This window comes from Gadus chalcogrammus, chromosome 12 (genome assembly GCF_026213295.1).
Source record: "Gadus chalcogrammus isolate NIFS_2021 chromosome 12, NIFS_Gcha_1.0, whole genome shotgun sequence".
NCBI lineage: Eukaryota > Metazoa > Chordata > Actinopteri > Gadiformes > Gadidae > Gadus > Gadus chalcogrammus.
In genome coordinates this window covers 6,680,795-6,703,294 of record NC_079423.1, presented here as the reverse complement: position 1 = coordinate 6,703,294, position 22,500 = coordinate 6,680,795, and the positions used below count along the sequence as shown (strand labels likewise).

At 44.4% G+C, this 22,500-nt stretch overlaps 35 non-coding genes across 35 annotated transcripts in view; all 35 read right to left on the bottom strand.

The window, feature by feature from the left end:
• Positions 1-39, bottom strand: part of LOC130395498 (5S ribosomal RNA) — a 119-nt gene extending 80 nt beyond the window's left edge. Inside the window, exon 1 of the ribosomal RNA XR_008898549.1 lies at positions 1-39. This exon is cut by the window's left edge and continues 80 nt beyond it. This is a non-coding gene — a ribosomal RNA (5S ribosomal RNA).
• Positions 40-568: 529 nt separating this feature from the next.
• On the bottom strand, positions 569-687 carry LOC130395486 (5S ribosomal RNA). Its single transcript, XR_008898538.1, has one exon. It is a non-coding gene; the product is annotated as a 5S ribosomal RNA (ribosomal RNA).
• Positions 688-1,215: 528 nt separating this feature from the next.
• Positions 1,216-1,334, bottom strand: LOC130395474 (5S ribosomal RNA). Its single transcript, XR_008898527.1, has one exon. It is a non-coding gene; the product is annotated as a 5S ribosomal RNA (ribosomal RNA).
• A 529-nt stretch (positions 1,335-1,863) lies between these two features.
• Positions 1,864-1,982, bottom strand: LOC130395462 (5S ribosomal RNA). The gene has a single exon (XR_008898516.1). It is a non-coding gene; the product is annotated as a 5S ribosomal RNA (ribosomal RNA).
• Positions 1,983-2,501: 519 nt separating this feature from the next.
• LOC130395450 (5S ribosomal RNA) lies at positions 2,502-2,620 on the bottom strand. Its single transcript, XR_008898505.1, has one exon. It is a non-coding gene; the product is annotated as a 5S ribosomal RNA (ribosomal RNA).
• A 529-nt stretch (positions 2,621-3,149) lies between these two features.
• Positions 3,150-3,268, bottom strand: LOC130395438 (5S ribosomal RNA). Its single transcript, XR_008898494.1, has one exon. It is a non-coding gene; the product is annotated as a 5S ribosomal RNA (ribosomal RNA).
• Positions 3,269-3,797: 529 nt separating this feature from the next.
• Positions 3,798-3,916, bottom strand: LOC130395426 (5S ribosomal RNA). Its single transcript, XR_008898483.1, has one exon. It is a non-coding gene; the product is annotated as a 5S ribosomal RNA (ribosomal RNA).
• Positions 3,917-4,444: 528 nt separating this feature from the next.
• On the bottom strand, positions 4,445-4,563 carry LOC130395414 (5S ribosomal RNA). The gene has a single exon (XR_008898472.1). It is a non-coding gene; the product is annotated as a 5S ribosomal RNA (ribosomal RNA).
• A 528-nt stretch (positions 4,564-5,091) lies between these two features.
• On the bottom strand, positions 5,092-5,210 carry LOC130395401 (5S ribosomal RNA). The gene has a single exon (XR_008898460.1). It is a non-coding gene; the product is annotated as a 5S ribosomal RNA (ribosomal RNA).
• A 517-nt stretch (positions 5,211-5,727) lies between these two features.
• On the bottom strand, positions 5,728-5,846 carry LOC130395388 (5S ribosomal RNA). Its single transcript, XR_008898449.1, has one exon. It is a non-coding gene; the product is annotated as a 5S ribosomal RNA (ribosomal RNA).
• A 528-nt stretch (positions 5,847-6,374) lies between these two features.
• On the bottom strand, positions 6,375-6,493 carry LOC130395376 (5S ribosomal RNA). The gene has a single exon (XR_008898439.1). It is a non-coding gene; the product is annotated as a 5S ribosomal RNA (ribosomal RNA).
• A 518-nt stretch (positions 6,494-7,011) lies between these two features.
• Positions 7,012-7,129, bottom strand: LOC130393999 (5S ribosomal RNA). Its single transcript, XR_008897200.1, has one exon. It is a non-coding gene; the product is annotated as a 5S ribosomal RNA (ribosomal RNA).
• A 528-nt stretch (positions 7,130-7,657) lies between these two features.
• LOC130395363 (5S ribosomal RNA) lies at positions 7,658-7,776 on the bottom strand. The gene has a single exon (XR_008898428.1). It is a non-coding gene; the product is annotated as a 5S ribosomal RNA (ribosomal RNA).
• A 518-nt stretch (positions 7,777-8,294) lies between these two features.
• Positions 8,295-8,413, bottom strand: LOC130395351 (5S ribosomal RNA). The gene has a single exon (XR_008898419.1). It is a non-coding gene; the product is annotated as a 5S ribosomal RNA (ribosomal RNA).
• A 519-nt stretch (positions 8,414-8,932) lies between these two features.
• On the bottom strand, positions 8,933-9,051 carry LOC130395339 (5S ribosomal RNA). Its single transcript, XR_008898408.1, has one exon. It is a non-coding gene; the product is annotated as a 5S ribosomal RNA (ribosomal RNA).
• Positions 9,052-9,569: 518 nt separating this feature from the next.
• Positions 9,570-9,688, bottom strand: LOC130395327 (5S ribosomal RNA). The gene has a single exon (XR_008898397.1). It is a non-coding gene; the product is annotated as a 5S ribosomal RNA (ribosomal RNA).
• Positions 9,689-10,216: 528 nt separating this feature from the next.
• On the bottom strand, positions 10,217-10,335 carry LOC130395315 (5S ribosomal RNA). The gene has a single exon (XR_008898386.1). It is a non-coding gene; the product is annotated as a 5S ribosomal RNA (ribosomal RNA).
• A 530-nt stretch (positions 10,336-10,865) lies between these two features.
• Positions 10,866-10,984, bottom strand: LOC130395303 (5S ribosomal RNA). The gene has a single exon (XR_008898375.1). It is a non-coding gene; the product is annotated as a 5S ribosomal RNA (ribosomal RNA).
• Positions 10,985-11,512: 528 nt separating this feature from the next.
• LOC130395291 (5S ribosomal RNA) lies at positions 11,513-11,631 on the bottom strand. Its single transcript, XR_008898364.1, has one exon. It is a non-coding gene; the product is annotated as a 5S ribosomal RNA (ribosomal RNA).
• A 519-nt stretch (positions 11,632-12,150) lies between these two features.
• On the bottom strand, positions 12,151-12,269 carry LOC130395277 (5S ribosomal RNA). The gene has a single exon (XR_008898352.1). It is a non-coding gene; the product is annotated as a 5S ribosomal RNA (ribosomal RNA).
• A 529-nt stretch (positions 12,270-12,798) lies between these two features.
• Positions 12,799-12,917, bottom strand: LOC130395265 (5S ribosomal RNA). The gene has a single exon (XR_008898342.1). It is a non-coding gene; the product is annotated as a 5S ribosomal RNA (ribosomal RNA).
• A 518-nt stretch (positions 12,918-13,435) lies between these two features.
• Positions 13,436-13,554, bottom strand: LOC130395253 (5S ribosomal RNA). Its single transcript, XR_008898331.1, has one exon. It is a non-coding gene; the product is annotated as a 5S ribosomal RNA (ribosomal RNA).
• Positions 13,555-14,073: 519 nt separating this feature from the next.
• LOC130395241 (5S ribosomal RNA) lies at positions 14,074-14,192 on the bottom strand. Its single transcript, XR_008898320.1, has one exon. It is a non-coding gene; the product is annotated as a 5S ribosomal RNA (ribosomal RNA).
• A 519-nt stretch (positions 14,193-14,711) lies between these two features.
• On the bottom strand, positions 14,712-14,830 carry LOC130395229 (5S ribosomal RNA). The gene has a single exon (XR_008898309.1). It is a non-coding gene; the product is annotated as a 5S ribosomal RNA (ribosomal RNA).
• A 519-nt stretch (positions 14,831-15,349) lies between these two features.
• On the bottom strand, positions 15,350-15,468 carry LOC130395217 (5S ribosomal RNA). Its single transcript, XR_008898298.1, has one exon. It is a non-coding gene; the product is annotated as a 5S ribosomal RNA (ribosomal RNA).
• Positions 15,469-15,997: 529 nt separating this feature from the next.
• On the bottom strand, positions 15,998-16,116 carry LOC130395205 (5S ribosomal RNA). Its single transcript, XR_008898287.1, has one exon. It is a non-coding gene; the product is annotated as a 5S ribosomal RNA (ribosomal RNA).
• Positions 16,117-16,646: 530 nt separating this feature from the next.
• Positions 16,647-16,765, bottom strand: LOC130395192 (5S ribosomal RNA). The gene has a single exon (XR_008898276.1). It is a non-coding gene; the product is annotated as a 5S ribosomal RNA (ribosomal RNA).
• Positions 16,766-17,284: 519 nt separating this feature from the next.
• LOC130395180 (5S ribosomal RNA) lies at positions 17,285-17,403 on the bottom strand. The gene has a single exon (XR_008898265.1). It is a non-coding gene; the product is annotated as a 5S ribosomal RNA (ribosomal RNA).
• A 529-nt stretch (positions 17,404-17,932) lies between these two features.
• On the bottom strand, positions 17,933-18,051 carry LOC130395168 (5S ribosomal RNA). The gene has a single exon (XR_008898254.1). It is a non-coding gene; the product is annotated as a 5S ribosomal RNA (ribosomal RNA).
• Positions 18,052-18,577: 526 nt separating this feature from the next.
• Positions 18,578-18,695, bottom strand: LOC130394916 (5S ribosomal RNA). Its single transcript, XR_008898028.1, has one exon. It is a non-coding gene; the product is annotated as a 5S ribosomal RNA (ribosomal RNA).
• A 519-nt stretch (positions 18,696-19,214) lies between these two features.
• On the bottom strand, positions 19,215-19,332 carry LOC130394329 (5S ribosomal RNA). Its single transcript, XR_008897498.1, has one exon. It is a non-coding gene; the product is annotated as a 5S ribosomal RNA (ribosomal RNA).
• Positions 19,333-19,857: 525 nt separating this feature from the next.
• On the bottom strand, positions 19,858-19,975 carry LOC130393998 (5S ribosomal RNA). Its single transcript, XR_008897199.1, has one exon. It is a non-coding gene; the product is annotated as a 5S ribosomal RNA (ribosomal RNA).
• Positions 19,976-20,490: 515 nt separating this feature from the next.
• Positions 20,491-20,610, bottom strand: LOC130400868 (5S ribosomal RNA). The gene has a single exon (XR_008903338.1). It is a non-coding gene; the product is annotated as a 5S ribosomal RNA (ribosomal RNA).
• Positions 20,611-21,139: 529 nt separating this feature from the next.
• Positions 21,140-21,258, bottom strand: LOC130395154 (5S ribosomal RNA). The gene has a single exon (XR_008898242.1). It is a non-coding gene; the product is annotated as a 5S ribosomal RNA (ribosomal RNA).
• Positions 21,259-21,785: 527 nt separating this feature from the next.
• Positions 21,786-21,904, bottom strand: LOC130395142 (5S ribosomal RNA). Its single transcript, XR_008898231.1, has one exon. It is a non-coding gene; the product is annotated as a 5S ribosomal RNA (ribosomal RNA).
• Between the last annotated feature and the right edge of the window lie 596 nt (positions 21,905-22,500).

Sequence of the window (22,500 nt, the reverse complement as noted above, 5' to 3'; positions counted from 1 at the left end):
GACGAGATCGGGCGTGTTCAGGGTGGTATGGCCGTAAGCAATTAGTGCAGGCGCAAAACCAGGTTTTATACAGTAGCACATAAGGAGTGAGAAAGCTGCTGAGGCTCGACGTTACACTTTTACAAAAACAATCATTAGTTAGATATAAACGGCAGTAATTGATTCAGTAGGACTCCTTATCCATGTAAACGATCATTGTGACATCTGAATTCATTAATTATCTGAAATACACTGCGTGTGCGTGTGATGTTAAATGTTTGAACCAAGGTTAACGGTTAAAGTGTCAGAGAATGGGTGGTGATTTTTTGACGTCCTCCCATGATCTGAAGTGAGCGTGCGTGTTTGTGTTGGTGAAAGTTTAAGAAATGTACAACTGTCGGTTCAGCTCTCTGGTGCTCCCTGCTGGCAGTATCACTATACTGTCCTCATGTTTCACAAAAATAGTTTTGAGAGACGTTGTCAGTTTTTGTATGTTGCTTAAATCCTCCAAAGCGGTTGGCAGTAAACATCAGGTCACGGTACGCCACGGTAGGCCACGGAGGCAATGAGCTCGAGTTGAAAAAGAAAAAGCTTACAGCACCTGGTATTCCCAGGCGGTCTCCCATCCAAGTACTAACCAGGCCCGACCCTGCTTAGCTTCCGAGATCAGACGAGATCGGGCGTGTTCAGGGTGGTATGGCCGTAAGCAATTAGTGCAGGCGCAAAACCAGGTTTTATACAGTAGCACATAAGGAGTGAGAAAGCTGCTGAGGCTCGACGTTACACTTTACAAAAACAATCATTAGTTAGATATAAACGGCAGTAATTGATTCAGTAGGACTCCTTATCCATGTAAACGATCATTGTGACATCTGAATTCATTAATTATCTGAAATACACTGCGTGTGCGTGTGATGTTAAATGTTTGAACCAAGGTTAACGGTTAAAGTGTCAGAGAATGGGTGGTGATTTTTTGACGTCCTCCCATGATCTGAAGTGAGCGTGCGTGTTTGTGTTGGTGAAAGTTTAAGAAATGTACAACTGTCGGTTCAGCTCTCTGGTGCTCCCTGCTGGCAGTATCACTATACTGTCCTCATGTTTCACAAAAATAGTTTTGAGAGACGTTGTCAGTTTTTGTATGTTGCTTAAATCCTCCAAAGCGGTTGGCAGTAAACATCAGGTCACGGTACGCCACGGTAGGCCACGGAGTCAATGAGCTCGAGTTGAAAAAGAAAAAGCTTACAGCACCTGGTATTCCCAGGCGGTCTCCCATCCAAGTACTAACCAGGCCCGACCCTGCTTAGCTTCCGAGATCAGACGAGATCGGGCGTGTTCAGGGTGGTATGGCCGTAAGCAATTAGTGCAGGCGCAAAACCAGGTTTTATACAGTAGCACATAAGGAGTGAGAAAGCTGCTGAGGCTCGACGTTACACTTTTACAAAAACAATCATTAGTTAGATATAAACGGCAGTAATTGATTCAGTAGGACTCCTTATCCATGTAAACGATCATTGTGACATCTGAATTCATTAATTATCTGAAATACACTGCGTGTGCGTGTGATGTTAAATGTTTGAACCAAGGTTAACGGTTAAAGTGTCAGAGAATGGGTGGTGATTTTTTGACGTCCTCCCATGATCTGAAGTGAGCGTGCGTGTTTGTGTTGGTGAAAGTTTAAGAAATGTACAACTGTCGGTTCAGCTCTCTGGTGCTCCCTGCTGGCAGTATCACTATACTGTCCTCATGTTTCACAAAAATAGTTTTGAGAGACGTTGTCAGTTTTTGTATGTTGCTTAAATCCTCCAAAGCGGTTGGCAGTAAACATCAGGTCACGGTACGCCACGGTAGGCCACGGAGTCAATGAGCTCGAGTTGAAAAAGAAAAAGCTTACAGCACCTGGTATTCCCAGGCGGTCTCCCATCCAAGTACTAACCAGGCCCGACCCTGCTTAGCTTCCGAGATCAGACGAGATCGGGCGTGTTCAGGGTGGTATGGCCGTAAGCAATTAGTGCAGGCGCAAAACCAGGTTTTATACAGTAGCACATAAGGAGTGAGAAAGCTGCTGAGGCTCGACGTTACACTTTTACAAAAACAATCATTAGTTAGATATAAACGGCAGTAATTGATTCAGTAGGACTCCTTATCCATGTAAACGATCATTGTGACATCTGAATTCATTAATTATCTGAAATACACTGCGTGTGCGTGTGATGTTAAATGTTTGAACCAAGGTTAACGGTTAAAGTGTCAGAGAATGGGTGGTGATTTTTTGACGTCCTCCCATGATCTGAAGTGAGCGTGCGTGTTTGTGTTGGTGAAAGTTTAAGAAATGTACAACTGTCGGTTCAGCTCTCTGGTGCTCCCTGCTGGCAGTATCACTATACTGTCCTCATGTTTCACAAAAATAGTTTTGAGAGACGTTGTCAGTTTTTGTATGTTGCTTAAATCCTCCAAAGCGGTTGGCAGTAAACATCAGGTCACGGTACGCCACGGAGTCAATGAGCTCGAGTTGAAAAAGAAAAAGCTTACAGCACCTGGTATTCCCAGGCGGTCTCCCATCCAAGTACTAACCAGGCCCGACCCTGCTTAGCTTCCGAGATCAGACGAGATCGGGCGTGTTCAGGGTGGTATGGCCGTAAGCAATTAGTGCAGGCGCAAAACCAGGTTTTATACAGTAGCACATAAGGAGTGAGAAAGCTGCTGAGGCTCGACGTTACACTTTTACAAAAACAATCATTAGTTAGATATAAACGGCAGTAATTGATTCAGTAGGACTCCTTATCCATGTAAACGATCATTGTGACATCTGAATTCATTAATTATCTGAAATACACTGCGTGTGCGTGTGATGTTAAATGTTTGAACCAAGGTTAACGGTTAAAGTGTCAGAGAATGGGTGGTGATTTTTTGACGTCCTCCCATGATCTGAAGTGAGCGTGCGTGTTTGTGTTGGTGAAAGTTTAAGAAATGTACAACTGTCGGTTCAGCTCTCTGGTGCTCCCTGCTGGCAGTATCACTATACTGTCCTCATGTTTCACAAAAATAGTTTTGAGAGACGTTGTCAGTTTTTGTATGTTGCTTAAATCCTCCAAAGCGGTTGGCAGTAAACATCAGGTCACGGTACGCCACGGTAGGCCACGGAGTCAATGAGCTCGAGTTGAAAAAGAAAAAGCTTACAGCACCTGGTATTCCCAGGCGGTCTCCCATCCAAGTACTAACCAGGCCCGACCCTGCTTAGCTTCCGAGATCAGACGAGATCGGGCGTGTTCAGGGTGGTATGGCCGTAAGCAATTAGTGCAGGCGCAAAACCAGGTTTTATACAGTAGCACATAAGGAGTGAGAAAGCTGCTGAGGCTCGACGTTACACTTTTACAAAAACAATCATTAGTTAGATATAAACGGCAGTAATTGATTCAGTAGGACTCCTTATCCATGTAAACGATCATTGTGACATCTGAATTCATTAATTATCTGAAATACACTGCGTGTGCGTGTGATGTTAAATGTTTGAACCAAGGTTAACGGTTAAAGTGTCAGAGAATGGGTGGTGATTTTTTGACGTCCTCCCATGATCTGAAGTGAGCGTGCGTGTTTGTGTTGGTGAAAGTTTAAGAAATGTACAACTGTCGGTTCAGCTCTCTGGTGCTCCCTGCTGGCAGTATCACTATACTGTCCTCATGTTTCACAAAAATAGTTTTGAGAGACGTTGTCAGTTTTTGTATGTTGCTTAAATCCTCCAAAGCGGTTGGCAGTAAACATCAGGTCACGGTACGCCACGGTAGGCCACGGAGTCAATGAGCTCGAGTTGAAAAAGAAAAAGCTTACAGCACCTGGTATTCCCAGGCGGTCTCCCATCCAAGTACTAACCAGGCCCGACCCTGCTTAGCTTCCGAGATCAGACGAGATCGGGCGTGTTCAGGGTGGTATGGCCGTAAGCAATTAGTGCAGGCGCAAAACCAGGTTTTATACAGTAGCACATAAGGAGTGAGAAAGCTGCTGAGGCTCGACGTTACACTTTACAAAAACAATCATTAGTTAGATATAAACGGCAGTAATTGATTCAGTAGGACTCCTTATCCATGTAAACGATCATTGTGACATCTGAATTCATTAATTATCTGAAATACACTGCGTGTGCGTGTGATGTTAAATGTTTGAACCAAGGTTAACGGTTAAAGTGTCAGAGAATGGGTGGTGATTTTTTGACGTCCTCCCATGATCTGAAGTGAGCGTGCGTGTTTGTGTTGGTGAAAGTTTAAGAAATGTACAACTGTCGGTTCAGCTCTCTGGTGCTCCCTGCTGGCAGTATCACTATACTGTCCTCATGTTTCACAAAAATAGTTTTGAGAGACGTTGTCAGTTTTTGTATGTTGCTTAAATCCTCCAAAGCGGTTGGCAGTAAACATCAGGTCACGGTACGCCACGGTAGGCCACGGAGTCAATGAGCTCGAGTTGAAAAAGAAAAAGCTTACAGCACCTGGTATTCCCAGGCGGTCTCCCATCCAAGTACTAACCAGGCCCGACCCTGCTTAGCTTCCGAGATCAGACGAGATCGGGCGTGTTCAGGGTGGTATGGCCGTAAGCAATTAGTGCAGGCGCAAAACCAGGTTTTATACAGTAGCACATAAGGAGTGAGAAAGCTGCTGAGGCTCGACGTTACACTTTTACAAAAACAATCATTAGTTAGATATAAACGGCAGTAATTGATTCAGTAGGACTCCTTATCCATGTAAACGATCATTGTGACATCTGAATTCATTAATTATCTGAAATACACTGCGTGTGCGTGTGATGTTAAATGTTTGAACCAAGGTTAACGGTTAAAGTGTCAGAGAATGGGTGGTGATTTTTTGACGTCCTCCCATGATCTGAAGTGAGCGTGCGTGTTTGTGTTGGTGAAAGTTTAAGAAATGTACAACTGTCGGTTCAGCTCTCTGGTGCTCCCTGCTGGCAGTATCACTATACTGTCCTCATGTTTCACAAAAATAGTTTTGAGAGACGTTGTCAGTTTTTGTATGTTGCTTAAATCCTCCAAAGCGGTTGGCAGTAAACATCAGGTCACGGTACGCCACGGTAGGCCACGGAGGCAATGAGCTCGAGTTGAAAAAGAAAAGCTTACAGCACCTGGTATTCCCAGGCGGTCTCCCATCCAAGTACTAACCAGGCCCGACCCTGCTTAGCTTCCGAGATCAGACGAGATCGGGCGTGTTCAGGGTGGTATGGCCGTAAGCAATTAGTGCAGGCGCAAAACCAGGTTTTATACAGTAGCACATAAGGAGTGAGAAAGCTGCTGAGGCTCGACGTTACACTCTTACAAAAACAATCATTAGTTAGATATAAACGGCAGTAATTGATTCAGTAGGACTCCTTATCCATGTAAACGATCATTGTGACATCTGAATTCATTAATTATCTGAAATACACTGCGTGTGCGTGTGATGTTAAATGTTTGAACCAAGGTTAACGGTTAAAGTGTCAGAGAATGGGTGGTGATTTTTTGACGTCCTCCCATGATCTGAAGTGAGCGTGCGTGTTTGTGTTGGTGAAAGTTTAAGAAATGTACAACTGTCGGTTCAGCTCTCTGGTGCTCCCTGCTGGCAGTATCACTATACTGTCCTCATGTTTCACAAAATAGTTTTGAGAGACGTTGTCAGTTTTTGTATGTTGCTTAAATCCTCCAAAGCGGTTGGCAGTAAACATCAGGTCACGGTACGCCACGGAGTCAATGAGCTCGAGTTGAAAAAGAAAAGCTTACAGCACCTGGTATTCCCAGGCGGTCTCCCATCCAAGTACTAACCAGGCCCGACCCTGCTTAGCTTCCGAGATCAGACGAGATCGGGCGTGTTCAGGGTGGTATGGCCGTAAGCAATTAGTGCAGGCGCAAAACCAGGTTTTATACAGTAGCACATAAGGAGTGAGAAAGCTGCTGAGGCTCGACGTTACACTTTACAAAAACAATCATTAGTTAGATATAAACGGCAGTAATTGATTCAGTAGGACTCCTTATCCATGTAAACGATCATTGTGACATCTGAATTCATTAATTATCTGAAATACACTGCGTGTGCGTGTGATGTTAAATGTTTGAACCAAGGTTAACGGTTAAAGTGTCAGAGAATGGGTGGTGATTTTTTGACGTCCTCCCATGATCTGAAGTGAGCGTGCGTGTTTGTGTTGGTGAAAGTTTAAGAAATGTACAACTGTCGGTTCAGCTCTCTGGTGCTCCCTGCTGGCAGTATCACTATACTGTCCTCATGTTTCACAAAAATAGTTTTGAGAGACGTTGTCAGTTTTTGTATGTTGCTTAAATCCTCCAAAGCGGTTGGCAGTAAACATCAGGTCACGGTACGCCACGGTAGGCCACGGAGTCAATGAGCTCGAGTTGAAAAAGAAAAAGCTTACAGCACCTGGTATTCCCAGGCGGTCTCCCATCCAAGTACTAACCAGGCCCGACCCTGCTTAGCTTCCGAGATCAGACGAGATCGGGCGTGTTCAGGGTGGTATGGCCGTAAGCAATTAGTGCAGGCGCAAAACCAGGTTTTATACAGTAGCACATAAGGAGTGAGAAAGCTGCTGAGGCTCGACGTTACACTTTTACAAAAACAATCATTAGTTAGATATAAACGGCAGTAATTGATTCAGTAGGACTCCTTATCCATGTAAACGATCATTGTGACATCTGAATTCATTAATTATCTGAAATACACTGCGTGTGCGTGTGATGTTAAATGTTTGAACCAAGGTTAACGGTTAAAGTGTCAGAGAATGGGTGGTGATTTTTGACGTCCTCCCATGATCTGAAGTGAGCGTGCGTGTTTGTGTTGGTGAAAGTTTAAGAAATGTACAACTGTCGGTTCAGCTCTCTGGTGCTCCCTGCTGGCAGTATCACTATACTGTCCTCATGTTTCACAAAAATAGTTTTGAGAGACGTTGTCAGTTTTTGTATGTTGCTTAAATCCTCCAAAGCGGTTGGCAGTAAACATCAGGTCACGGTACGCCACGGAGTCAATGAGCTCGAGTTGAAAAAGAAAAAGCTTACAGCACCTGGTATTCCCAGGCGGTCTCCCATCCAAGTACTAACCAGGCCCGACCCTGCTTAGCTTCCGAGATCAGACGAGATCGGCGTGTTCAGGGTGGTATGGCCGTAAGCAATTAGTGCAGGCGCAAAACCAGGTTTTATACAGTAGCACATAAGGAGTGAGAAAGCTGCTGAGGCTCGACGTTACACTCTTACAAAAACAATCATTAGTTAGATATAACGGCAGTAATTGATTCAGTAGGACTCCTTATCCATGTAAACGATCATTGTGACATCTGAATTCATTAATTATCTGAAATACACTGCGTGTGCGTGTGATGTTAAATGTTTGAACCAAGGTTAACGGTTAAAGTGTCAGAGAATGGGTGGTGATTTTTTGACGTCCTCCCATGATCTGAAGTGAGCGTGCGTGTTTGTGTTGGTGAAAGTTTAAGAAATGTACAACTGTCGGTTCAGCTCTCTGGTGCTCCCTGCTGGCAGTATCACTATACTGTCCTCATGTTTCACAAAAATAGTTTTGAGAGACGTTGTCAGTTTTTGTATGTTGCTTAAATCCTCCAAAGCGGTTGGCAGTAAACATCAGGTCACGGTACGCCACGGTAGGCCACGGAGTCAATGAGCTCGAGTTGAAAAAGAAAAAGCTTACAGCACCTGGTATTCCCAGGCGGTCTCCCATCCAAGTACTAACCAGGCCCGACCCTGCTTAGCTTCCGAGATCAGACGAGATCGGGCGTGTTCAGGGTGGTATGGCCGTAAGCAATTAGTGCAGGCGCAAAACCAGGTTTTATACAGTAGCACATAAGGAGTGAGAAAGCTGCTGAGGCTCGACGTTACACTCTTACAAAAACAATCATTAGTTAGATATAAACGGCAGTAATTGATTCAGTAGGACTCCTTATCCATGTAAACGATCATTGTGACATCTGAATTCATTAATTATCTGAAATACACTGCGTGTGCGTGTGATGTTAAATGTTTGAACCAAGGTTAACGGTTAAAGTGTCAGAGAATGGGTGGTGATTTTTTGACGTCCTCCCATGATCTGAAGTGAGCGTGCGTGTTTGTGTTGGTGAAAGTTTAAGAAATGTACAACTGTCGGTTCAGCTCTCTGGTGCTCCCTGCTGGCAGTATCACTATACTGTCCTCATGTTTCACAAAAATAGTTTTGAGAGACGTTGTCAGTTTTTGTATGTTGCTTAAATCCTCCAAAGCGGTTGGCAGTAAACATCAGGTCACGGTACGCCACGGAGTCAATGAGCTCGAGTTGAAAAAGAAAAGCTTACAGCACCTGGTATTCCCAGGCGGTCTCCCATCCAAGTACTAACCAGGCCCGACCCTGCTTAGCTTCCGAGATCAGACGAGATCGGGCGTGTTCAGGGTGGTATGGCCGTAAGCAATTAGTGCAGGCGCAAAACCAGGTTTTATACAGTAGCACATAAGGAGTGAGAAAGCTGCTGAGGCTCGACGTTACACTCTTACAAAAACAATCATTAGTTAGATATAAACGGCAGTAATTGATTCAGTAGGACTCCTTATCCATGTAAACGATCATTGTGACATCTGAATTCATTAATTATCTGAAATACACTGCGTGTGCGTGTGATGTTAAATGTTTGAACCAAGGTTAACGGTTAAAGTGTCAGAGAATGGGTGGTGATTTTTTGACGTCCTCCCATGATCTGAAGTGAGCGTGCGTGTTTGTGTTGGTGAAAGTTTAAGAAATGTACAACTGTCGGTTCAGCTCTCTGGTGCTCCCTGCTGGCAGTATCACTATACTGTCCTCATGTTTCACAAAAATAGTTTGAGAGACGTTGTCAGTTTTTGTATGTTGCTTAAATCCTCCAAAGCGGTTGGCAGTAAACATCAGGTCACGGTACGCCACGGAGTCAATGAGCTCGAGTTGAAAAAGAAAATAGCTTACAGCACCTGGTATTCCCAGGCGGTCTCCCATCCAAGTACTAACCAGGCCCGACCCTGCTTAGCTTCCGAGATCAGACGAGATCGGGCGTGTTCAGGGTGGTATGGCCGTAAGCAATTAGTGCAGGCGCAAAACCAGGTTTTATACAGTAGCACATAAGGAGTGAGAAAGCTGCTGAGGCTCGACGTTACACTTTACAAAAACAATCATTAGTTAGATATAAACGGCAGTAATTGATTCAGTAGGACTCCTTATCCATGTAAACGATCATTGTGACATCTGAATTCATTAATTATCTGAAATACACTGCGTGTGCGTGTGATGTTAAATGTTTGAACCAAGGTTAACGGTTAAAGTGTCAGAGAATGGGTGGTGATTTTTTGACGTCCTCCCATGATCTGAAGTGAGCGTGCGTGTTTGTGTTGGTGAAAGTTTAAGAAATGTACAACTGTCGGTTCAGCTCTCTGGTGCTCCCTGCTGGCAGTATCACTATACTGTCCTCATGTTTCACAAAAATAGTTTTGAGAGACGTTGTCAGTTTTTGTATGTTGCTTAAATCCTCCAAAGCGGTTGGCAGTAAACATCAGGTCACGGTACGCCACGGAGTCAATGAGCTCGAGTTGAAAAAGAAAAAGCTTACAGCACCTGGTATTCCCAGGCGGTCTCCCATCCAAGTACTAACCAGGCCCGACCCTGCTTAGCTTCCGAGATCAGACGAGATCGGGCGTGTTCAGGGTGGTATGGCCGTAAGCAATTAGTGCAGGCGCAAAACCAGGTTTTATACAGTAGCACATAAGGAGTGAGAAAGCTGCTGAGGCTCGACGTTACACTTTTACAAAAACAATCATTAGTTAGATATAAACGGCAGTAATTGATTCAGTAGGACTCCTTATCCATGTAAACGATCATTGTGACATCTGAATTCATTAATTATCTGAAATACACTGCGTGTGCGTGTGATGTTAAATGTTTGAACCAAGGTTAACGGTTAAAGTGTCAGAGAATGGGTGGTGATTTTTTGACGTCCTCCCATGATCTGAAGTGAGCGTGCGTGTTTGTGTTGGTGAAAGTTTAAGAAATGTACAACTGTCGGTTCAGCTCTCTGGTGCTCCCTGCTGGCAGTATCACTATACTGTCCTCATGTTTCACAAAAATAGTTTTGAGAGACGTTGTCAGTTTTTGTATGTTGCTTAAATCCTCCAAAGCGGTTGGCAGTAAACATCAGGTCACGGTACGCACGGTAGGCCACGGAGTCAATGAGCTCGAGTTGAAAAAGAAAAAGCTTACAGCACCTGGTATTCCCAGGCGGTCTCCCATCCAAGTACTAACCAGGCCCGACCCTGCTTAGCTTCCGAGATCAGACGAGATCGGGCGTGTTCAGGGTGGTATGGCCGTAAGCAATTAGTGCAGGCGCAAAACCAGGTTTTATACAGTAGCACATAAGGAGTGAGAAAGCTGCTGAGGCTTCGACGTTACACTTTTACAAAAACAATCATTAGTTAGATATAAACGGCAGTAATTGATTCAGTAGGACTCCTTATCCATGTAAACGATCATTGTGACATCTGAATTCATTAATTATCTGAAATACACTGCGTGTGCGTGTGATGTTAAATGTTTGAACCAAGGTTAACGGTTAAAGTGTCAGAGAATGGGTGGTGATTTTTTGACGTCCTCCCATGATCTGAAGTGAGCGTGCGTGTTTGTGTTGGTGAAAGTTTAAGAAATGTACAACTGTCGGTTCAGCTCTCTGGTGCTCCCTGCTGGCAGTATCACTATACTGTCCTCATGTTTCACAAAAATAGTTTTGAGAGACGTTGTCAGTTTTTGTATGTTGCTTAAATCCTCCAAAGCGGTTGGCAGTAAACATCAGGTCACGGTACGCCACGGTAGGCCACGGAGTCAATGAGCTCGAGTTGAAAAAGAAAAAGCTTACAGCACCTGGTATTCCCAGGCGGTCTCCCATCCAAGTACTAACCAGGCCCGACCCTGCTTAGCTTCCGAGATCAGACGAGATCGGGCGTGTTCAGGGTGGTATGGCCGTAAGCAATTAGTGCAGGCGCAAAACCAGGTTTTATACAGTAGCACATAAGGAGTGAGAAAGCTGCTGAGGCTCGACGTTACACTTTTACAAAAACAATCATTAGTTAGATATAAACGGCAGTAATTGATTCAGTAGGACTCCTTATCCATGTAAACGATCATTGTGACATCTGAATTCATTAATTATCTGAAATACACTGCGTGTGCGTGTGATGTTAAATGTTTGAACCAAGGTTAACGGTTAAAGTGTCAGAGAATGGGTGGTGATTTTTGACGTCCTCCCATGATCTGAAGTGAGCGTGCGTGTTTGTGTTGGTGAAAGTTTAAGAAATGTACAACTGTCGGTTCAGCTCTCTGGTGCTCCCTGCTGGCAGTATCACTATACTGTCCTCATGTTTCACAAAAATAGTTTTGAGAGACGTTGTCAGTTTTTGTATGTTGCTTAAATCCTCCAAAGCGGTTGGCAGTAAACATCAGGTCACGGTACGCCACGGTAGGCCACGGAGTCAATGAGCTCGAGTTGAAAAAGAAAAAGCTTACAGCACCTGGTATTCCCAGGCGGTCTCCCATCCAAGTACTAACCAGGCCCGACCCTGCTTAGCTTCCGAGATCAGACGAGATCGGGCGTGTTCAGGGTGGTATGGCCGTAAGCAATTAGTGCAGGCGCAAAACCAGGTTTTATACAGTAGCACATAAGGAGTGAGAAAGCTGCTGAGGCTCGACGTTACACTTTTACAAAAACAATCATTAGTTAGATATAAACGGCAGTAATTGATTCAGTAGGACTCCTTATCCATGTAAACGATCATTGTGACATCTGAATTCATTAATTATCTGAAATACACTGCGTGTGCGTGTGATGTTAAATGTTTGAACCAAGGTTAACGGTTAAAGTGTCAGAGAATGGGTGGTGATTTTTTGACGTCCTCCCATGATCTGAAGTGAGCGTGCGTGTTTGTGTTGGTGAAAGTTTAAGAAATGTACAACTGTCGGTTCAGCTCTCTGGTGCTCCCTGCTGGCAGTATCACTATACTGTCCTCATGTTTCACAAAAATAGTTTTGAGAGACGTTGTCAGTTTTTGTATGTTGCTTAAATCCTCCAAAGCGGTTGGCAGTAAACATCAGGTCACGGTACGCCACGGAGTCAATGAGCTCGAGTTGAAAAAGAAAAAGCTTACAGCACCTGGTATTCCCAGGCGGTCTCCCATCCAAGTACTAACCAGGCCCGACCCTGCTTAGCTTCCGAGATCAGACGAGATCGGGCGTGTTCAGGGTGGTATGGCCGTAAGCAATTAGTGCAGGCGCAAAACCAGGTTTTATACAGTAGCACATAAGGAGTGAGAAAGCTGCTGAGGCTCGACGTTACACTCTTACAAAAACAATCATTAGTTAGATATAAACGGCAGTAATTGATTCAGTAGGACTCCTTATCCATGTAAACGATCATTGTGACATCTGAATTCATTAATTATCTGAAATACACTGCGTGTGCGTGTGATGTTAAATGTTTGAACCAAGGTTAACGGTTAAAGTGTCAGAGAATGGGTGGTGATTTTTTGACGTCCTCCCATGATCTGAAGTGAGCGTGCGTGTTTGTGTTGGTGAAAGTTTAAGAAATGTACAACTGTCGGTTCAGCTCTCTGGTGCTCCCTGCTGGCAGTATCACTATACTGTCCTCATGTTTCACAAAAATAGTTTTGAGAGACGTTGTCAGTTTTTGTATGTTGCTTAAATCCTCCAAAGCGGTTGGCAGTAAACATCAGGTCACGGTACGCCACGGTAGGCCACGGAGTCAATGAGCTCGAGTTGAAAAAGAAAAAGCTTACAGCACCTGGTATTCCCAGGCGGTCTCCCATCCAAGTACTAACCAGGCCCGACCCTGCTTAGCTTCCGAGATCAGACGAGATCGGGCGTGTTCAGGGTGGTATGGCCGTAAGCAATTAGTGCAGGCGCAAAACCAGGTTTTATACAGTAGCACATAAGGAGTGAGAAAGCTGCTGAGGCTCGACGTTACACTTTACAAAAACAATCATTAGTTAGATATAAACGGCAGTAATTGATTCAGTAGGACTCCTTATCCATGTAAACGATCATTGTGACATCTGAATTCATTAATTATCTGAAATACACTGCGTGTGCGTGTGATGTTAAATGTTTGAACCAAGGTTAACGGTTAAAGTGTCAGAGAATGGGTGGTGATTTTTTGACGTCCTCCCATGATCTGAAGTGAGCGTGCGTGTTTGTGTTGGTGAAAGTTTAAGAAATGTACAACTGTCGGTTCAGCTCTCTGGTGCTCCCTGCTGGCAGTATCACTATACTGTCCTCATGTTTCACAAAAATAGTTTTGAGAGACGTTGTCAGTTTTTGTATGTTGCTTAAATCCTCCAAAGCGGTTGGCAGTAAACATCAGGTCACGGTACGCCACGGAGTCAATGAGCTCGAGTTGAAAAAGAAAAAGCTTACAGCACCTGGTATTCCCAGGCGGTCTCCCATCCAAGTACTAACCAGGCCCGACCCTGCTTAGCTTCCGAGATCAGACGAGATCGGGCGTGTTCAGGGTGGTATGGCCGTAAGCAATTAGTGCAGGCGCAAAACCAGGTTTTATACAGTAGCACATAAGGAGTGAGAAAGCTGCTGAGGCTCGACGTTACACTCTTACAAAAACAATCATTAGTTAGATATAAACGGCAGTAATTGATTCAGTAGGACTCCTTATCCATGTAAACGATCATTGTGACATCTGAATTCATTAATTATCTGAAATACACTGCGTGTGCGTGTGATGTTAAATGTTTGAACCAAGGTTAACGGTTAAAGTGTCAGAGAATGGGTGGTGATTTTTTGACGTCCTCCCATGATCTGAAGTGAGCGTGCGTGTTTGTGTTGGTGAAAGTTTAAGAAATGTACAACTGTCGGTTCAGCTCTCTGGTGCTCCCTGCTGGCAGTATCACTATACTGTCCTCATGTTTCACAAAAATAGTTTTGAGAGACGTTGTCAGTTTTTGTATGTTGCTTAAATCCTCCAAAGCGGTTGGCAGTAAACATCAGGTCACGGTACGCCACGGAGTCAATGAGCTCGAGTTGAAAAAGAAAAAGCTTACAGCACCTGGTATTCCCAGGCGGTCTCCCATCCAAGTACTAACCAGGCCCGACCCTGCTTAGCTTCCGAGATCAGACGAGATCGGGCGTGTTCAGGGTGGTATGGCCGTAAGCAATTAGTGCAGGCGCAAAACCAGGTTTTATACAGTAGCACATAAGGAGTGAGAAAGCTGCTGAGGCTCGACGTTACACTCTTACAAAAACAATCATTAGTTAGATATAAACGGCAGTAATTGATTCAGTAGGACTCCTTATCCATGTAAACGATCATTGTGACATCTGAATTCATTAATTATCTGAAATACACTGCGTGTGCGTGTGATGTTAAATGTTTGAACCAAGGTTAACGGTTAAAGTGTCAGAGAATGGGTGGTGATTTTTTGACGTCCTCCCATGATCTGAAGTGAGCGTGCGTGTTTGTGTTGGTGAAAGTTTAAGAAATGTACAACTGTCGGTTCAGCTCTCTGGTGCTCCCTGCTGGCAGTATCACTATACTGTCCTCATGTTTCACAAAAATAGTTTTGAGAGACGTTGTCAGTTTTTGTATGTTGCTTAAATCCTCCAAAGCGGTTGGCAGTAAACATCAGGTCACGGTACGCCACGGAGTCAATGAGCTCGAGTTGAAAAAGAAAAAGCTTACAGCACCTGGTATTCCCAGGCGGTCTCCCATCCAAGTACTAACCAGGCCCGACCCTGCTTAGCTTCCGAGATCAGACGAGATCGGGCGTGTTCAGGGTGGTATGGCCGTAAGCAATTAGTGCAGGCGCAAAACCAGGTTTTATACAGTAGCACATAAGGAGTGAGAAAGCTGCTGAGGCTCGACGTTACACTTTTACAAAAACAATCATTAGTTAGATATAAACGGCAGTAATTGATTCAGTAGGACTCCTTATCCATGTAAACGATCATTGTGACATCTGAATTCATTAATTATCTGAAATACACTGCGTGTGCGTGTGATGTTAAATGTTTGAACCAAGGTTAACGGTTAAAGTGTCAGAGAATGGGTGGTGATTTTTTGACGTCCTCCCATGATCTGAAGTGAGCGTGCGTGTTTGTGTTGGTGAAAGTTTAAGAAATGTACAACTGTCGGTTCAGCTCTCTGGTGCTCCCTGCTGGCAGTATCACTATACTGTCCTCATGTTTCACAAAAATAGTTTTGAGAGACGTTGTCAGTTTTTGTATGTTGCTTAAATCCTCCAAAGCGGTTGGCAGTAAACATCAGGTCACGGTACGCCACGGAGTCAATGAGCTCGAGTTGAAAAAGAAAAAGCTTACAGCACCTGGTATTCCCAGGCGGTCTCCCATCCAAGTACTAACCAGGCCCGACCCTGCTTAGCTTCCGAGATCAGACGAGATCGGGCGTGTTCAGGGTGGTATGGCCGTAAGCAATTAGTGCAGGCGCAAAACCAGGTTTTATACAGTAGCACATAAGGAGTGAGAAAGCTGCTGAGGCTCGACGTTACACTCTTACAAAAACAATCATTAGTTAGATATAAACGGCAGTAATTGATTCAGTAGGACTCCTTATCCATGTAAACGATCATTGTGACATCTGAATTCATTAATTATCTGAAATACACTGCGTGTGCGTGTGATGTTAAATGTTTGAACCAAGGTTAACGGTTAAAGTGTCAGAGAATGGGTGGTGATTTTTTGACGTCCTCCCATGATCTGAAGTGAGCGTGCGTGTTTGTGTTGGTGAAAGTTTAAGAAATGTACAACTGTCGGTTCAGCTCTCTGGTGCTCCCTGCTGGCAGTATCACTATACTGTCCTCATGTTTCACAAAAATAGTTTTGAGAGACGTTGTCAGTTTTTGTATGTTGCTTAAATCCTCCAAAGCGGTTGGCAGTAAACATCAGGTCACGGTACGCCACGGTAGGCCACGGAGTCAATGAGCTCGAGTTGAAAAAGAAAAAGCTTACAGCACCTGGTATTCCCAGGCGGTCTCCCATCCAAGTACTAACCAGGCCCGACCCTGCTTAGCTTCCGAGATCAGACGAGATCGGGCGTGTTCAGGGTGGTATGGCCGTAAGCAATTAGTGCAGGCGCAAAACCAGGTTTTATACAGTAGCACATAAGGAGTGAGAAAGCTGCTGAGGCTCGACGTTACACTCTTTACAAAAACAATCATTAGTTAGATATAAACGGCAGTAATTGATTCAGTAGGACTCCTTATCCATGTAAACGATCATTGTGACATCTGAATTCATTAATTATCTGAAATACACTGCGTGTGCGTGTGATGTTAAATGTTTGAACCAAGGTTAACGGTTAAAGTGTCAGAGAATGGGTGGTGATTTTTTGACGTCCTCCCATGATCTGAAGTGAGCGTGCGTGTTTGTGTTGGTGAAAGTTTAAGAAATGTACAACTGTCGGTTCAGCTCTCTGGTGCTCCCTGCTGGCAGTATCACTATACTGTCCTCATGTTTCACAAAAATAGTTTTGAGAGACGTTGTCAGTTTTTGTATGTTGCTTAAATCCTCCAAAGCGGTTGGCAGTAAACATCAGGTCACGGTACGCCACGGTAGGCCACGGAGTCAATGAGCTCGAGTTGAAAAAGAAAAAGCTTACAGCACCTGGTATTCCCAGGCGGTCTCCCATCCAAGTACTAACCAGGCCCGACCCTGCTTAGCTTCCGAGATCAGACGAGATCGGGCGTGTTCAGGGTGGTATGGCCGTAAGCAATTAGTGCAGGCGCAAAACCAGGTTTTATACAGTAGCACATAAGGAGTGAGAAAGCTGCTGAGGCTCGACGTTACACTTTTACAAAAACAATCATTAGTTAGATATAAACGGCAGTAATTGATTCAGTAGGACTCCTTATCCATGTAAACGATCATTGTGACATCTGAATTCATTAATTATCTGAAATACACTGCGTGTGCGTGTGATGTTAAATGTTTGAACCAAGGTTAACGGTTAAAGTGTCAGAGAATGGGTGGTGATTTTTTGACGTCCTCCCATGATCTGAAGTGAGCGTGCGTGTTTGTGTTGGTGAAAGTTTAAGAAATGTACAACTGTCGGTTCAGCTCTCTGGTGCTCCCTGCTGGCAGTATCACTATACTGTCCTCATGTTTCACAAAAATAGTTTTGAGAGACGTTGTCAGTTTTTGTATGTTGCTTAAATCCTCCAAAGCGGTTGGCAGTAAACATCAGGTCACGGTACGCCACGGAGTCAATGAGCTCGAGTTGAAAAAGAAAAAGCTTACAGCACCTGGTATTCCCAGGCGGTCTCCCATCCAAGTACTAACCAGGCCCGACCCTGCTTAGCTTCCGAGATCAGACGAGATCGGGCGTGTTCAGGGTGGTATGGCCGTAAGCAATTAGTGCAGGCGCAAAACCAGGTTTTATACAGTAGCACATAAGGAGTGAGAAAGCTGCTGAGGCTCGACGTTACACTTTTACAAAAACAATCATTAGTTAGATATAAACGGCAGTAATTGATTCAGTAGGACTCCTTATCCATGTAAACGATCATTGTGACATCTGAATTCATTAATTATCTGAAATACACTGCGTGTGCGTGTGATGTTAAATGTTTGAACCAAGGTTAACGGTTAAAGTGTCAGAGAATGGGTGGTGATTTTTTGACGTCCTCCCATGATCTGAAGTGAGCGTGCGTGTTTGTGTTGGTGAAAGTTTAAGAAATGTACAACTGTCGGTTCAGCTCTCTGGTGCTCCCTGCTGGCAGTATCACTATACTGTCCTCATGTTTCACAAAAATAGTTTTGAGAGACGTTGTCAGTTTTTGTATGTTGCTTAAATCCTCCAAAGCGGTTGGCAGTAAACATCAGGTCACGGTACGCCACGGTAGGCCACGGAGGCAATGAGCTCGAGTTGAAAAAGAAAAAGCTTACAGCACCTGGTATTCCCAGGCGGTCTCCCATCCAAGTACTAACCAGGCCCGACCCTGCTTAGCTTCCGAGATCAGACGAGATCGGGCGTGTTCAGGGTGGTATGGCCGTAAGCAATTAGTGCAGGCGCAAAACCAGGTTTTATACAGTAGCACATAAGGAGTGAGAAAGCTGCTGAGGCTCGACGTTACACTTTACAAAAACAATCATTAGTTAGATATAAACGGCAGTAATTGATTCAGTAGGACTCCTTATCCATGTAAACGATCATTGTGACATCTGAATTCATTAATTATCTGAAATACACTGCGTGTGCGTGTGATGTTAAATGTTTGAACCAAGGTTAACGGTTAAAGTGTCAGAGAATGGGTGGTGATTTTTTGACGTCCTCCCATGATCTGAAGTGAGCGTGCGTGTTTGTGTTGGTGAAAGTTAAGAAATGTACAACTGTCGGTTCAGCTCTCTGGTGCTCCCTGCTGGCAGTATCACTATACTGTCCTCATGTTTCACAAAAATAGTTTTGAGAGACGTTGTCAGTTTTTGTATGTTGCTTAAATCCTCCAAAGCGGTTGGCAGTAAACATCAGGTCACGGTACGCCACGGTAGCCACGGAGGCAATGAGCTCGAGTTGAAAAAGTAATAGCTTACAGCACCTGGTATTCCAGGCGGTCTCCCATCCAAGTACTAACCAGGCCCGACCCTGCTTAGCTTCCGAGACCAGACGAGATCGGGCGTGTTCAGGGTGGTATGGCCGTAAGCAATTAGTGCAGGCGCAAAACCAGGTTTTATACAGTAGCACATAAGGAGTGAGAAAGCTGCTGAGGCTCGACGTTACACTTTAACAAAAACAATCATTAGTTAGATATAACGGCAGTAATTGATTCAGTAGGACTCCTTATCCATGTAAACGATCATTGTGACATCTGAATTCATTAATTATCTGAAATACACTGCGTGTGCGTGTGATGTTAAATGTTTGAACCAAGGTTAACGGTTAAAGTGTCAGAGAATGGGTGGTGATTTTTTGACGTCCTCCCATGATCTGAAGTGAGCGTGCGTGTTTGTGTTGGTGAAAGTTTAAGAAATGTACAACTGTCGGTTCAGCTCTCTGGTGCTCCTTGCTGGCAGTATCACTATACTGTCCCTCATGTTTCACAAAAATAGTTTTGAGAGACGTTGTCAGTTTTTGTATGTTGCTTAAATCCTCCAAAGCGGTTGGCAGTAAACATCAGGTCACGGTACGCCACGGAGTCAATGAGCTCGAGTTGAAAAAGAAAAAGCTTACAGCACCTGGTATTCCCAGGCGGTCTCCCATCCAAGTACTAACCAGGCCCGACCCTGCTTAGCTTCCGAGATCAGACGAGATCGGGCGTGTTCAGGGTGGTATGCCGTAAGCAATTAGTGCAGGCGCAAAACCAGGTTTTATACAGTAGCACATAAGGAGTGAGAAAGCTGCTGAGGCTCGACGTTACACTTTTACAAAAACAATCATTAGTTAGATATAACGGCAGTAATTGATTCAGTAGGACTCCTTATCCATGTAAACGATCATTGTGACATCTGAATTCATTAATTATCTGAAATACACTGCGTGTGCGTGTGATGTTAAATGTTTGAACCAAGGTTAACGGTTAAAGTGTCAGAGAATGGGTGGTGATTTTTTGACGTCCTCCCATGATCTGAAGTGAGCGTGCGGTTTGTGTTGGTGAAAGTTTAAGAAATGTACAACTGTCGGTTTCAGCTCTCTGGTGCTCCCTGCTGGCAGTATCACTATACTGTCCTCATGTTTCACAAAATAGTTTTGAGAGACGTTGTCAGTTTTTGTATGTTGCTTAAATCCTCCAAAGCGGTTGGCAGTAAACATCAGGTCACGGTAGCCACGGTAGGCCACGGAGTCAATGAGCTCGAGTTGAAAAAGAAAAGCTTACAGCACCTGGTATTCCCAGGCGGTCTCCCATCCAAGTACTAACCAGGCCCGACCCTGCTTAGCTTCCGAGATCAGACGAGATCGGCGTGTTCAGGGTGGTATGGCCGTAAGCAATTAGTGCAGCGCAAAACCAGGTTTTATACAGTAGCACATAAGGAGTGAGAAAGCTGCTGAGGCTCGACGTTACACTTTACAAAAACAATCATTAGTTAGATATAAACGGCAGTAATTGATCAGTAGGACTCCTTATCCATGTAAACGATCATTGTGACATCTGAAATCATTAATTATCTGAAATACACTGCGTGTGCGTGTGATGTTAAATGTTTGAACCAAGGTTAACGGTTTAAAGTGTCAGAGAATGGTGGTGATTTTTGACGTCCTCCCATGATCTGAAGTGAGCGTGCGTGTTTGTGTTGGTGAAAGTTTAAGAAATGTACAACTGTCGTTTCAGCTCTCTGGTGCTCCCTGCTGGCAGTATCACTATACTGTCCTCATGTTTCACAAAAATAGTTTGGAGAGACGTTGTCAGTTTTTGTATGTTGCTTAAATCCTCCAAAGCGGTTGGCAGTAAACATCAGGTCACGGTACGCCACGGAGTCAATGAGCTCGAGTTGAAAAAGAAAAAGCTTACAGCACCTGGTATTCCCAGGCGGTCTCCCATCCAAGTACTAACCAGGCCCGACCCTGCTTAGCTTCCGAGATCAGACGAGATCGGGCGTGTTCAGGGTGGTATGGGCCGTAAGCAATTAGTGCAGGCGCAAACCAGGTTTTATACAGTAGCACATAAGGAGTGAGAAAGCTGCTGAGGCTCGACGTTACACTCTTACAAAAACAATCATTAGTTAGATATAACGGCAGTAATTGATTCAGTAGGACTCCTTATCCATGTAAACGATCATTGTGACATCTGAATTCATTAATTATCTGAAATACACTGCGTGTGCGTGTGATGTTAAATGTTTGAACCAAGGTTAACGGTTAAAGTGTCAGAGAATGGGTGGTGATTTTTTGACGTCCTCCCATGATCTGAAAGTGAGCGTGCGTGTTTGTGTTGGTGAAAGTTTAAGAAATGTACAACTGTCGGTTTCAGCTCTCTGGTGCTCCCTGCTGGCAGTATCACTATACTGTCCTCATGTTTCACAAAAATAGTTTTGAGAGACGTTGTCAGTTTTTGTATGTTGCTTAAATCCTCCAAAGCGGTTGGCAGTTAACATCAGGTCACGGTACGCCACGGTAGGCCACGGAGTCAATGAGCTCGAGTTGAAAAAGAAAAAGCTTACAGCACCTGGTATTCCCAGGCGGTCTCCCATCCAAGTACTAACCAGGCCCGACCCTGCTTAGCTTCCGAGATCAGACGAGATCGGGCGTGTTCAGGGTGGTATGGCCGTAAGCAATTAGTGCAGGCGCAAAACCAGGTTTATACAGTAGCACATAAGGAGTGAGAAAGCTGCTGAGGCTCGACGTTACCTCTTACAAAAACAATCATTAGTTAGATATAAACGGCAGTAATTGATTCAGTAGGACTCCTTATCCATGTAAACGATCATTGTGACATCTGAATTCATTATTATCTGAAATACACTGCGTGTGCGTGTGATGTTAAATGTTTGAACCAAGGTTAACGGTTAAAGTGTCAGAGAATGGGTGGTGATTTTTTGACGGTCCTCCCATGATCTGAAGTGAGCGTGCGTGTTTGTGTTGGTGAAAGTTTAAGAAATGTACAACTGTCGGTTCAGCTCTCTGGTGCTCCCTGCTGGCAGTATCACTATACTGTCCTCATGGTTTCACAAAATAGTTTTGAGAGACGTTGTCAGTTTTTGTATGTTGCTTAAATCCTCCAAAGCGGTTGGCAGTAAACATCAGGTCACGGTACGCCACGGTAGGCCACGGAGTCAATGAGCTCGAGTTGAAAAAGAAAAAGCTTACAGCACCTGGTATTCCCAGGCGGTCTCCCATCCAAGTACTAACCAGGCCCGACCCTGCTTAGCTTCCGAGATCAGACGAGATCGGGCGTGTTCAGGGTGGTATGGCCGTAAGCAATTAGTGCAGGCGCAAAACCAGGTTTTATACAGTAGCACATAAGGAGTGAGAAAGCTGCTGAGGCTCGACGTTACACTCTTACAAAAACAATCATTAGTTAGATATAAACGGCAGTAGTGATTCAGTAGGACTTCCTTATCCATGTAAACGATCATTGTGACATCTGAATTCATTAATTATCTGAAATACCTGCGTTGAGCGTGTGATGTTAAATGTTGAAACCAAGGGTTACACGGTTAAAGTGTCAGAGAATGTGGTGATTTTTTGACGTCCTCCCATGATCTGAAGTGAGCGTGCGTGTTTGTGTTGGTGCAAGTTACGAAATGTACAACTGATCGTTTCAGCTCTCTGGTGCTCCCGGCTGGCAGTATCACTATACTGTCCCTCATGATTTCACAAAATATTTTAGAAGACGTTGTCAGTTTTTGTATGTTGCTTGAAATCCTACAAAGCGGTTGCTGTAACATCAGTCACGGTACGCCACGGTAGGCCCACGGTAGTCAATGAGCTCGAGTTGAAAAAGAAAAATAGCTTACAGCACCCTGGTATTCCCAGGCGGTCTCCCATCCAAGTACTAACCAGGCCCGACCCTGC